The following is a 6088-nucleotide window of genomic DNA, read 5'->3' on the forward strand; positions in this document are numbered from 1 at the left end:
AAAAAAAATTAAAATAAATTTTAAAAAAGAAATGGTCGATTTAGCAATTGAGATAAAGAGTTGGTTGTCTTTCTATAGCTGAATTTTTTAACCATGTATATGCATTGCTTTGAGAATAACTTTTAAAAAGGAAAACAAGGGCTATTTTAAAGGAAACTTTTACAGACTACTTTCTCAGATACTGTTTTCTAAACACTCTGCTGTACCAAAAGTACATTTAATAACATTTATAGTTTACTAATGTACTAAAGGCAAATCATTTGCCATGAGATTACTAAATAATATGAACTTAAAATGCAACATTAGAAGCACAATGTAAGGTATACATTGATTACTAGCCACTTAGTACTACTGCTTAGTGGAAAAAGAGAAGGGGACAGCTCTAAATTACATGGTGTGTAACCAGTGGCATGCATGTACAAGACCTCAAGTCCAAGTCTGGAGCAAATGTAGCCAAAGCATAAAGCAGAGCTACTTATTGTATATTTAGTTTACTTAAGGCTCACACCCATGTCACTTGTCTAATCAGCATTATGCTGTCAGCAAGTGAAACCACAATGACATGACCAAGCCGAACAAGATGGTAAAATACTGTTGAACCACAAGATTACAGAAGAAATGGAGGCTTTGAAAGGCTCCCTAGGTCACAAAACAAGTTAAAGTACAGGCTGTCAGTCTTCTAGATTGTGAGTTGCATGTGGTCGTAAAGCTGCTGCATAAAAATCTGTACATACAACCATTCAGTTTTCAGTTCATTAACTATATGCCACAAATAGTTTTAATGTAAACACTTTAAATGTGTCCTATATATGATTTATCCTATGTAAATGTTAACTACAGAATTACTTTAATACATAAATAATAATAGCAAACATTCCAATGTTTACTGTATGTCAGGCACTGTTCTAATCATCTGTATTAGGTCATTTAATCCTCACAACCATGCCAGTAGATGTCATTATCATGATCCCAGAAAAGAAACTGAAGTACAGAGGTCACACAACAAGCAATCCAAGACTCAGATCTACTAAGTCTGGTGTTTGAGGCTATGCCCTAACTACTAATAACAGTGTACTCTAACAAAATGGATAGTAAACATATATACTAAAAGTTAAAAGTAAATACATCATGTTGATTGTTAAGCCATACAAATGTAATTTAGTACTATTTCCTATATTTCCCTTTATTTCTTCATTATCTCTAACCAGTCCCTTTTTTTAAAGATTTTACTTTTTAGAGGGGGTAAGAGAGGGAGAGAAACATCAATGTGTCGTTGCCTCTCTCACAGCTCCTACTGGGGACCTGGCCCGCAACCCAGGCATGTGCCCTGACTGGGAACTGAACCAGCAACTCTTTGGTTTGCAGGCTGGCACTCAATCCACTGAGCCACACCAGCCAGGGTTAACCAGCGTTTTTTTAAAAAGAGCACAAAATCAAGTTTTCTTCATTAGAACATCTTTGTGTTGTTTTTACTCAGTAAGCATTACATGACCCACTTATGTGTTATGTCTAAAGAAATTTTGCTACTTTTCTAATTGGGTCTGTTTCATTTGCATTGAAATCTGCCTTAAGGGGAGAAATTACCACCCCTATATGACAACTCACTTAAGGACATTTTAAAAAAACTTTTATTACACTAAGAATTCCTTCATGTAACAGAACTATATTTTCACACATTATAATATTAAGGTATAATTCCAGGAAACTAAATAAAAAATTATTTTAAAAAGCTAGTGCGGAGAAGTTGAGGGGGAAATCAGTATGTATTATTTTGTTTTATTATTGATACAAAAGAAAACTACAAATACTGTACAGTGAGGTGTGCTGTAGAACACTATACAGTTATAATAAACTATCACCAATTATTTATTACTCAAGTGAAATATATACAGCAATCACAAAATCAGAAAATAATGGGTAACAGCCAGTGCCTTAAGGATGATGTAACATCTATACTGTTTTATTGAGCAATTAAAGCACTTGCTATGTCTTCCAAATATTAACACTATTACTACTTATTTTTACATATTCTCAATAGCATTTCCCTCCAAAAAGTAGACTCTTCAGCTCTTGGCACTAATTCTTAAAGTCGATAAACCTGAAAATATTGATAACCTCTTCAGTTTTTTATTGCTCCACCACAGGCATAAAGGCTCAGGAAGGGACTTGCGCATTCTAAAGAAAAGTATGCAATATCTTAAAATTTTAAATACTAAGTAATTGATACTCACAAGCAGATAACATCAACTAAAACTTTTTTTTACTAGTTTTCCTTTCTTTTACAAGAGAATATTGTATTATTATACTACAAAAGCATGTATACTCCATAATTTAAAAAATTAAATGTCAGATATACAAGTAAATGGCATTTTCTCCAATAATTCACAATTTTTACAATTTCTGCTATTTTGGAACAAACGTTAAAATTCCCATGATTTAAGTATTATTAAGTATGAAATACTTAGCATCTTGAAGAATTATTAAGAATGACAGAACTTGCAATTAACTATAAACCTTACATTGGGAATATAGCTCCCCTTTGTTATTTCTTAAGTAAACATTCTACTATGGTATGTTTTCAAGTGAATAGTTCTGGTTTGAAAAATTAACTTTTTTTTAAATCCTCAGCAAAGAACATTTTGTCATTGCTTTTAGAGAGAGAGGAGAGGAAGGGAGAGAAACATCAATGTGAGAGAGAAACATCGATGGGTTGCCTCCCATACATGCCCGGATCAGGGAATCAAACCCGAAACCTATCGGTTATGAGATGATAATCCAACCAACTGAGCCACACCGGGCAGGACTGAGAAACTAACTTTTCATGTTAATTGTGAAGGGCCTTGATATTGTACAATTCTGTTAAATTATATGAAACCTTAAAATGTAGGACATGTCTACCCAACTTAATCAGAGCATTTACTTCACTACTACTATTATAAAAGGTCATTAAGATGGAGTTTAACCTAATTTTTCATGAAGATCTTAATATGAAAACCTTGTTTTGAGAACCATCAAACCCAAAGTCTGCTCGGCCATATTTTAAGTACGGGCCAATTAATATTCGTGTTGAAAAATGAAGATTAAACTATATTGGTATTCTGAAATAAACATATTATGATATTGTCATTATATTGACAAATCAGAAGTTGCAAGTTTATTTCATATCTAAAGGTTAGTTATTAGTGAGGTCTAAGTTTTTAGAGAAATGTCCATTAGCAGCCAGTATTACTAGGTAACTACATAAAATACTTTTATAAACTTTGCATTTAGTAGCTAATGTGGTATCAGTACAATTCTCAAAAACCTGTCATGAGGAGTATGAGTTGCTACCAAGTGATCTTCCCTGAGATAAGTGGCCATACGCAAAAGTCTACTCATTTCCAATGAAGATACTAAAAAATAATGGCAATAAGGACCTGTGGCTCAGAATCCCAGATACATTTCAGATTCCAAGCAGTAGGCTTGATTGTAAAACCAAACTAAAACTTATCAGAAAATACAAAGAAATTTGTTAAGTTTCTCAGGTCATTATCCTAATATTTTCCAATAAAATATCTGAAACAATGAAAGAAGGGGAAATGGACCTTATGCTTGCCCTTTAACTAGTTCCTGAGTAACCATTTCATTACATTCTAGCTTATATTGGCAGTTATCTTGTTTTTTGTTTTTTGTTTTCAATTTCAACCAGTTTCTCATTACCAGTATTCTAGACATACACTATCTTCAATTCCACCTGGACTTTGGGTCAATTCAAACTTGGTGTGATTAACTATAAAATGGATTACTGAAGGAAAAAAAATTACAATTTTACTTTAACTTTCAGTGAAGCACTGCAAACCAAATTTAGTTATAGGACTGAATTATAGTTTATAATGTTACATTTAGGGATACAAAATAGTTTAACTGATTTATGATCTCTAGCCTGAACTCAAAGTTGTGGTGATCACAAACAATAGTACTAAAAAATAATCATTCTCTAGTCCTATATTTGATTATGATAACCATATCGAAGGACAAACAATAGTATTTAAGAACTTAAATTCTGTTCTATAATTCTTTGTAAAGAGGATACCTGGCTGACCTATCAAAAACCATTAATTACCTCAGTCAAATTTCAGCAGCTTTAAAATAATTTCAAGAAATCTAATCATCCTCAGAACTAAGCCTTTTATTCTTTATCACAGGAGAACCCAAACTATTATAATATTTATATTTAAATTAACCCAGTTAGGGCTTCTAAATAGCATTGCTGTGGTGAGAGAAATTAATAGTGTTGTCAGAGATGAAGCCCTTCTAAATGTTCATAGATAGGTACACTTTAATTTGACTAATTGACTAATTGACTAATTGACTAATTTAGTCAAATTAAAGTATTTAATAGGGACAAAAAATGTTTCTGATAGTCTTACTTTATGCTATGAGAGTATATTTGCCAATTACTAACTAAACATACCAAGCCACAGGTGAAGAAGATATTTGTAAAGGAAAAGGTGATTATATCATGAACCTGGAAGCAGTGCACTTGCTTGTTAAAGTTTTCTTGTATTTAAACTCATGGGGAGGGGGAAGCATGTTTCAGTGGCTGAAAAGCCAAAAATAACTATAGTGGTTAGTGATATTTATAATTTTTAGTCTAAATCACAGAAGTCACCTATACTAACTAAATGGGAAATATTTGGTAGCTGGGTAGCTGCAGTTCTTTATGCAAAACTAGTGCACAGTATAAAAGTTCTACATTTTCCTGCTATTTAAATATAAAGATACTTGAAATTTAGAAGAACGGATATAAAATGTAAAATGGGGTTTTAAAATGCGAGAATGTGATAAAACCCAAATATATTATCTTGCTCAGATATCACCTGCAAATGTCTAGATTCTCCATTCTTTCCTTATTCAAAAATGGACTAGTTCATTTAGTAAGTGGATTCAGTCAAGAGATACTTTCATAGAAAGGAAACCAAAACCTCTCTTATTTGGAAACACAAATTAAAGCACTATGTACCTTATGAATCAACAGGTTAAGATTTTTAAACACCTGATAATATATTTTCTGATGTACATTTTCTTAGAATGCGAACACAGTTCTGCATCTGTTACATGTGCAAACAGAGACAGCCAGGCTTTGAATGCTCTAGATAAGAGATTGTATTAACAGATATTTTGTCTTTCATCCATTCAAGTTCAACTTAATTTCAGTGAACATAGGAAAAAGATGGATTGAAATGTACATTTCAGAATACAAATTTGCAAGATAGGATAAAATAGTGCAATACCAATCTCAGGATAAACATTCTATGCCTTTAAGGAATAAGCTTGAAAGCTGCTTCTTGAGGAAACTGGCACTAAAGATTTGATGAATACACTATTTAAGCAAATGCCCAGTTGATCAGGGTATGATGCAGTAAAATTTGCATCCAAATCCAAGTAAAGCCAACAGAAAAGAAAATCTTATGGACTTGGAAGAAAAAAGGAAAACTGGTTCAAAAGGGGTCAAAGACACATAGCATATACAAGCTTAAATACCACTGATCAAAATCGTAGAACAATGTAACTATTTCATAAAGATAAATTCTTATTTAAAAATTATGAACCTGACAAACTCTGAAAATTAGAGATTAACTACTGCTACCATTATTTTTGTATTTTCTACCACACTCTGCAATCAACTTTTCTGCAAGATAAAAAAAAATTTGGTGGTACTTGACCGGGCCAGGATTCAAAAAATAATGGTAACATATTATCAACAACAGAGCACACAACTGGCTGTGTTGGCTCAGACAGCAACATTACTGAATCACACTGACTTTATCATTCTAGAACAGATATTTTCCCCATCCTTTGCTCAAAGCAGCAAAATGTTTTATCATTACACTCTATTCTCAAGATATTTTCATGAAGAATGCGTATCTCTGTGAATGTTTACATTCACAGAAATGTCAGGATCCCAGTGTTTAATAAAATCCTTTTTCAAATTTTAAGATACAATTTAGTTCAAATAACCTTCAAATTTACATAAATCTCTGACAGTGGTATGATTATCTTGATGACATCAACAGTAGCAAAGTCTCATTCCCTCCCAGTCCTGACC

Source organism: Phyllostomus hastatus, unplaced genomic scaffold (genome assembly GCF_019186645.2).
Source record: "Phyllostomus hastatus isolate PE091 unplaced genomic scaffold, TTU_PhHast_1.1 phas_scaffold_21, whole genome shotgun sequence".
In the NCBI taxonomy this organism is placed as follows: Eukaryota; Metazoa; Chordata; class Mammalia; order Chiroptera; family Phyllostomidae; genus Phyllostomus; species Phyllostomus hastatus.